General features: G+C 41.1%; 1 protein-coding gene across 1 annotated transcript in view; it reads left to right on the top strand.

The window, feature by feature from the left end:
• Positions 1 to 9,356, top strand: part of LOC110455070 (uncharacterized protein YqhO-like) — a 59,238-nt gene that overhangs the window by 15,176 nt on the left and 34,706 nt on the right. The window lies entirely within an intron of this gene.

Genomic DNA, 9,356 nt, shown 5'->3' with positions numbered 1-9,356 from the left:
GACATTTCAAAAATTGTATTTTAAGTAAATTGCATCATTTTTTTTACCGTTAATTAATATATTTTGATTGGCTCGGTATTGTTATACTTTTGAATGTTTATGTTAAACTCCTATTGGAATGGTGCTCGGTCTTATTTGACATGACATATGATTGTGTTATCACAACCAATATTTTATTACAGCAAATATTTTGCGTTATCATAGTATTTATGTCCTTGTTTCTTACATTTATCCAAGTGACAGATCCCCTTTTTTCTGTCCGTTTCTTTCGATATCATAGCACAGTCATGAAAAGCTAAATGTTGTTTTGATTAATCAACCCTCATGAAGAAAAAGTCAGTTCAAATTAATTTCAATATTATTCAATTATGTTCTACTGTTTAGTCATTCCAATGTTACATTTTATTACCATAAAGGTCTTGAAACACGTAACGCACCATTATTACTATACCAGTATTGTTATATTTGATCATGATACTAATTTTTTCCTTAATTTATTCATTATTGTAACTTGTTATTTGCAGCAAATGCTGTAGAAGCCTAACATATCGCTGGGGTTTAGTGTTGTGTTTCTTATAAAAACTATCGTTGGGGTAATATTTTGTGGAAGTGTCGTTTCTAAACAAATCGTTTTGTTTCTATGCGAGTTCAATGTCTTTGTTATTTGTAAAAACAGCCCGGCGTTTAACAATCAAAACTTAACAAGAATACAATTTTCAATTATTGATGATCCTTACTAATAAAAACATATAGTTACGAAAAATACAACTTAAATGCCTCGAGGCTAACCATCATCAACTCACACTTGTTATTTCATTTGTGTATCTGCTTGTTTTGACACAAGTGAGGTTTCACATTTTTTTTCGTTTTGTTTTGTTCTGTGGATTGTCCTTTCTTCTTCACTTCTTTTCCAATGTACCAGTAAAATAACAATAGCTTACAGCCGATGTGCTTTATGCATAATTTGAAACTGTTTTATCCTCATATCTTTGTAGCATTTTATCCATCTGTCCTCATTAATATGTGTCCATGTCAACTGTGGCGTACAGTCCTTAAGAGGAGTGGAAGTAGTATAAGCTCTCAGTATATTTTTCAATTTTCTTTACACTAGATGTATGTTTTGTAGCATGTTTAAATTGCAAAAAAAGGAAATAAGATAATGTTTAATATGCCCAGCACTCTAACTTCATAATTACAATGTTTCATATTAAGGAACTTTTGAAGTCGATTTTACTGTGGTTAACTTTCAAAGACACACGAAAAATAAGACAACGCATCATACGAACAACTAACCCACAAATAGGTGGTAATCGACCTTTTGATAAGGCTATACGAGTTGCTTCCCTTTAATTTCCAGTTTGCTGTGGTCGATGTCGGTAGTAAGACACAAAAATGTAGTTTTTTTGTGGTCTACTTTACATTTATCACAATTTAAGAAAAGAAAAGTCGTTTTATTACTATGACACCATAACGAACTTAACTGTTGTGTCTACGTAATGATGTGAGTAGTACCTCATTTCCCTTGTTTGAGTAAGAAGATAAAATAGGATAACGGTTGGTCATTTTTAATGGTATATAATGGTACGATAGCATGTGTGTGTAACGTTCGTCTAGTACAAAACGCTAAAACAGTTAAAACCAACCACCATTTCGGTATTGAATAATCATATACTGTATACGAGAAAAAGGTTTCATAAAACTCAGTTCAGTTGGGTTCAATTATGAATTATGAGTCTCGTGTGTTAAGCATTAAGTATTCAAATAACTTCCTGTAAGGTATGTGTTGTCCCTGTATATAAATAGATGCTACTCCGTTATGGCCTTCAAAACCTCATCCAGGAACTGATGTCATTATGTGCTAGAATCTGGTGATATCAAACCTAAGTGCTAGGTTAAACGTAAAACGCTAACCAACAAAAAACATGATGCTACTTGAATCAATACCTTTGAAATATTCACACGGAATTGCAGCACCTTTTCACAGCAAAAATCAATACGTGTTCATGACACATGCCCATATATGGACTGTAGCTTTATTGTCTATTACAGTGTTCAGGTATAGTTCAGCTTAATAATTGAATGCAAATGTTATACAAGTCGCTATCTCATTTGTTTTCATTTATGAAGTACTAGTAATTAAAATTAAATTTGTTTTTTTCAATTAAGCTAGCTCCAACCTTTAGTTATAGCCATTTTAGATAATAATTCCTGATTTTAATTATGTTTATTTAAAAATCTGAAAGTAATTCATATTTTGTGCCAGATCAGCAATCGCACTTCCAAAAAAAATAAAAAAAATCCCTAGGGCGGAGACAGATAAATCTAGCACCGGCAAAACGGGAGATAAATCTGTCAGGTGTGGGAGAAAGATAAATCTAGCACCGGCAAAACGGGAGATAAATCTGTCAGGTGTGGGAGAATTCCTTGTCTCACCCTAGGGTTGAGACGGGGGGATTCCCCTATTCATAACAATGGCATGAATATCAATTCAACAATACAATGACGTCACGTCAACAATCCATCAACGACACGTCAACTTTATTTCACATTAAAATACTGTTAGATATGGGAGAAAAATAATCACTCGCTACCGATTGTGTAAGAAAGGGAAATCTCAACCCTCGGACTAAGATTTTTTGTAGACGAACGCTTCTGAAACTTAGACAAAAGCCTCTGAAACATAGACAAAAACCTCCAAAATGAAGAAGAAAATCTTCCTTACGTCGGCGAAAAAAATAAGATAAAAAACTCTAAACATAGAACGAAAACTATCCCAACATATTCGAAACTTTCTCTGTTATAAACTACGTAGTTACCGGTCAACAGGAACATCAGCATATATATATATATATAGATAATTAGAACAGGCTATGAAGTACTTCATGCAGAGTTAATTAATAAAGGAAGCTGGATAAGGTTGAGGAAAGGAAAGACCATACTCGTGAAATAAAAGACGTTTGGTAGTTTTTGATCATAACTATCTTTTTCAGTTCGGGATGAAATTGATCATTACGTTTATTCATTTAAATGAAAGACAGTTATCGAATATTGACCCTCAGTCACGTCACGTTCCTCTGATAAAAGAGTTGGGTAGAAATAACGACGATTCATAACAACGCCGTAAAGATGACCGGGGTACATGCCAACGCCATAAAGATGACTGGGGTACATAACAACGCCGTAAAGATGACCGGGGTACATGACAACGCCATAAAGATGACTGGGGTACATAACAACACCGTAAAGATGACTGGGGTACATAACAACGCCGTAAAGATGACTTGGGTACATATCAACACTGTATAGGTGACCGGGTACATAAAAACGCCGTGAAGATGACCGGGGTACATAACAACGTCGTAAATATGACTTGGGTACATAACAACACCGTAAGAATGACCAGGTACATAACACCACCGTAAAGATGACCGGGGTACATAACAACAACGTAAAGATGACTGGGGTACATCAGAACGCAAAAACGATCACCGGGGTACATAACAACACCGTACAGATGACAGGGGTACATACAAACGAGGTAAAGATGACCGGGGTACATCAGAACGTCAAAACGTTGACCGGGGTACATGACAACACCGTACAGATGACCGGGGTACACATAACAACGCCGTAAAGATGACCGGGGTGCATGACAACATCATACAGATGACCGGGGTACTTGACAACACCGTACAGATGACCGTGATATACAGCAACGCGAAAAAGATGACTGGGGTACATAACAACGCCGCAACGATGACCGGGGTACATGACAACACCGTACAGATGATCGGGGTATGTACAAACGAGATAAAGATGACCGGGGTACATCAAAACGCCAAAACGATGACCGGGGTACATAACAACACCGTATAGATGACAGGGGTACGTACAAAAAAGGTTAAGATGACCGGGTTACATCAGAACGCCAAAACGATGACCGGGGTACATAACAACGCCGTAAAGATAACCTGGGTACAAAACAACGCCGTAAAAGTGACCGGGTACAAAACAACGCCGTAAAGATAACCTGGGTACATAGCAACACCGTAAAGGTGACTGAGGTACATAACAACGCCGTAGAGATGACCGGGGTACATAACAACGCCATCAAGATGAACGGGTGCATAACAACACCGTAAAGATGACCGGGGTACATAACACCACCGCAAGGATGAATGGGGTATATAACAACACCATAAAGATGACCGGGTACATACCAACACCGTGCAAATGATAGGGGTATGTTCAAACGAGATAAAGATGACCGGGGTACATGAAAACGCCAAAACGATGACCGGGGTACATACCAACACCGTATAGATGACAGGGGTACGTACAAAAATGGTAAAGATGACCGGGGTACATCAGAACGCCAAAACGATGACCGGAGTACATGAAAACAACGTACAGATGACTGGGGTACAGAACAACGCCGTAAGAATGACCGGGGTACATACCAACGCCGTAAAGATGACGAGGTGCATAACAACGCCGTAAAGATGACCGGGTTGCATTACAACGCCGTAAAGATGACCGGGGTACATAACAACGCCGTAAAGATGACCGGGTGGCATACCAATACATTAAAGATGACCGGGTACTTAACAACACCATAAAGATGACCGGGTGCATAACAACACCGTCAAGATGACTTGGGTACATAACACCGCCGCAAGGATGACCGGGGTACAAAACAACGCCATAAGGATGACTGGGTGCATAGCAACACCGTAAAGATGACTGAGGTTCTTAACAACGCCGTAAAGATGACCGGGTACATTACAACATCAAAAAGATGACCGGGGTACATAACAACACCAAAAAGATGACGGGGGTATATAAAAACGAGGTTAAGATGACCGGGGTACATAACAACGCCGCAAAGATGACCGGGGTACATAGCAACACCGTACAGATGACCGGGGTACATAACAACGCCAAAAAGATGACCGGGGTTCATAACGACGCGGTAAAGATGACCGGGGTACATGACAACGCCAAAACGATGACCGGGGTACATAACAACACCGTAAAGATGACTGGGGTACATAACAACATCGTAAAAATGACTGGGGTTTATAACAACACCGTAAAGATGCCTGGGGTACATAACAACACCGTAAAGATGACTGGGGTACATATCAACACTGTAAAGATGACCGGGTACATAAAAACGCCAAAACGATGACAGAGGTACATGACAACACCGTACAGATGACAGAGGTACGTACAGACGACGTAAAGATGACCGGGGTACATCAGAACGCCAAAACGATGACCGGGGTACATGACAACACCGTACAGATGACCGGGGTACATAACAACGCGTATAGATGACTGGGGTATATAACAACGCCAAAAGATGACCGGGTGCATAACAACACGGTAAAGATCACTGGGGTACACATCAACACTGTAAATATGACCGGGTACATAAAAACGCCGTAAAGATGACCGGGTACATAACAACACCGAAAAGATGACCGGGGTACATAACAATGCCAAAAAAACAGACTTGGGTACATAACAACGCCGTACAGATGACCAGGGTACATCAGAACGCCAAAACGATGACCGGGGTACATAACAACACCGTACAGATGACAGGAGTACGTACAAACGAGGTAAAGATGACCGGGGTACATCAGAACGCCAAAACGATGACCGGGGTACATGACAACACCATAAAGATGACTGGGGTACATAACAACACCGTAAAGATAACTGGGGTTCATAACAACACCGTAAAGATGACTGGGGNTTCCTGATTTTAATTATGTTTATTTAAAAATCTGAAAGTAATTCATATTTTGTGCCAGATCAGCAATCGCACTTCCAAAAAAAATAAAAAAAATCCCTAGGGCGGAGACAGATAAATCTAGCACCGGCAAAACGGGAGATAAATCTGTCAGGTGTGGGAGAATTCCTTGTCTCACCCTAGGGTTGAGACGGGGGGATTCCCCTATTCATAACAATGGCATGAATATCAATTCAACAATACAATGACGTCACGTCAACAATCCATCAACGACACGTCAACTTTATTTCACATTAAAATACTGTTAGATATGGGAGAAAAATAATCACTCGCTACCGATTGTGTAAGAAAGGGAAATCTCAACCCTCGGACTAAGATTTTTTGTAGACGAACGCTTCTGAAACTTAGACAAAAGCCTCTGAAACATAGACAAAAACCTCCAAAATGAAGAAGAAAATCTTCCTTACGTCGGCGAAAAAAATAAGATAAAAAACTCTAAACATAGAACGAAAACTATCCCAACATATTCGAAACTTTCTCTGTTATAAACTACGTAGTTACCGGTCAACAGGAACATCAGCATATATATATATATATAGATAATTAGAACAGGCTATGAAGTACTTCATGCAGAGTTAATTAATAAAGGAAGCTGGATAAGGTTGAGGAAAGGAAAGACCATACTCGTGAAATAAAAGACGTTTGGTAGTTTTTGATCATAACTATCTTTTTCAGTTCGGGATGAAATTGATCATTACGTTTATTCATTTAAATGAAAGACAGTTATCGAATATTGACCCTCAGTCACGTCACGTTCCTCTGATAAAAGAGTTGGGTAGAAATAACGACGATTCATAACAACGCCGTAAAGATGACCGGGGTACATGCCAACGCCATAAAGATGACTGGGGTACATAACAACGCCGTAAAGATGACCGGGGTACATGACAACGCCATAAAGATGACTGGGGTACATAACAACACCGTAAAGATGACTGGGGTACATAACAACACCGTAAAGATCACTGGGGTACACATCAACACTGTAAATATGACCGGGTACATAAAAACGCCGTAAAGATGACCGGGTACATAACAACACCGAAAAGATGACCGGGGTACATAACAATGCCAAAAAAACAGACTTGGGTACATAACAACGCCGGACAGATGCCCAGGGTAGTACATAACAACACCGTAAAGATGACTGGGGTACATAACAACACCGTAAAGATCACTGGGGTACACATCAACACTGTAAATATGACCGGGTACATAAAAACGCCGTAAAGATGACCGGGTACATAACAACACCGAAAAGATGACCGGGGTACATAACAATGCCAAAAAAACAGACTTGGGTACATAACAACGCCGGACAGATGCCCAGGGTAGTACATAACAACACCGTAAAGATGACTGGGGTACATAACAACGCCGTAAAAATGATCGGGGTTCATAACAACGCCGCAGGGGTACATCAGAACGCCAAAACGATGACCGGAGTACATGAAAACAACGTACAGATGACTGGGGGACAGAACAACGCCGTAAGAATGACCGGGGTACATACCAACGCCGTAAAGATTACGAGGTGCATAACAACGCCGTAAAGATGACCGGGTTGCATTACAACGCCGTAAAGATGACCGGGGTACATAACAACGCCGTAAAGATGACCGGGGTACATGACAATGCCATAAAGATGACTGGGGTACATAACAACACCGTAAAGATCACTGGGGTACACATCAACACTGTAAATATGACCGGGTACATAAAAACGCCGTAAAGATGACCGGGTACATAACAACACCGAAAAGATGACCGGGGTACATAACAATGCCAAAAAAACAGACTTGGGTACATAACAACGCCGGACAGATGCCCAGGGTAGTACATAACAACACCGTAAAGATGACTGGGGTACATAACAACGCCGTAAAGATGACCGGGGTACATGACAATGCCATAAAGATGACTGGGGTACATAACAACACCGTAAAGATGACTGGGGTACATAACAACGCCGTAAAGATGCCCGGGGTACATGACAACGCCATAAAGATGACTGGGGTACATAACAACGCCGTAAAGATGACCGGGGTACATCAGAACGCCAAAACGATGACCGGAGTACATGAAAACAACGTACAGATGACTGGGGTACAGAACAACGCCGTAAGAATGACCGGGGTACATACCAACGCCGTAAAGATGACGAGGTGCATAACAACGCCGTAAAGATGACCGGGTTGCATTACAACGCCGTAAAGATGACCGGGGTACATAACAACGCCGTAAAGATGACCGGGTGGCATACCAATACATTAAAGATGACCGGGTACTTAACAACACCATAAAGATGACCGGGTGCATAACAACACCGTCAAGATGACTTGGGTACATAACACCGCCGCAAGGATGACCGGGGTACAAAACAACGCCATAAGGATGACTGGGTGCATAGCAACACCGTAAAGATGACTGAGGTTCTTAACAACGCCGTAAAGATGACCGGGTACATTACAACATCAAAAAGATGACCGGGGTACATAACAACACCAAAAAGATGACGGGGGTATATAAAAACGAGGTTAAGATGACCGGGGTACATAACAACGCCGCAAAGATGACCGGGGTACATAGCAACACCGTACAGATGACCGGGGTACATAACAACGCCAAAAAGATGACCGGGGTTCATAACGACGCGGTAAAGATGACCCATCAAAAAGATGACCGGGGTACATAACAACACCGAAAAGATGACGGGGGCATATAAAAACGAGGTTAAGATGACCGGGGGACATAACAACGCCGCAAAGATGACCGGGGTACATAACAACACCGTAAAGATGACTGGGGTACATATCAACACTGTAAAGATGACCGGGTACATAAAAACGCCAAAACGATGACAGAGGTACATGACAACACCGTACAGATGACAGGGGTACGTACAGACGACGTAAAGATGACCGGGGTACATCAGAACGCCAAAACGATGACCGGGGTACATGACAACACCGTACAGATGACCGGGGTACATAACAACGCGTATAGATGACTGGGGTATATAACAACGCCAAAAGATGACCGGGTGCATAACAACACGGTAAAGATCACTGGGGTACACATCAACACTGTAAATATGACCGGGTACATAAAAACGCCGTAAAGATGACCGGGTACATAACAACACCGAAAAGATGACCGGGGTACATAACAATGCCAAAAAAACAGACTTGGGTACATAACAACGCCGTACAGATGACCAGGGTACATCAGAACGCCAAAACGATGACCGGGGTACATAACAACACCGTACAGATGACAGGAGTACGTACAAACGAGGTAAAGATGACCGGGGTACATCAGAACGCCAAAACGATGACCGGGGTACATGACAACACCATAAAGATGACTGGGGTACATAACAACACCGTAAAGATAACTGGGGTTCATAACAACACCGTAAAGATGACTGGGGTACATAACAACACCGTAAAGATCACTGGGGTACACATCAACACTGTAAATATGACCGGGTACATAAAAACGCCGTAAAGATGACCGGGTACATAACAACACC

Source organism: Mizuhopecten yessoensis, unplaced genomic scaffold (genome assembly GCF_002113885.1).
Source record: "Mizuhopecten yessoensis strain PY_sf001 unplaced genomic scaffold, ASM211388v2 scaffold8131, whole genome shotgun sequence".
Lineage (NCBI taxonomy): Eukaryota > Metazoa > Mollusca > Bivalvia > Pectinida > Pectinidae > Mizuhopecten > Mizuhopecten yessoensis.
Note: the sequence above shows the minus strand (reverse complement) of the source record. Positions and strands in the feature narration are given on the sequence as shown.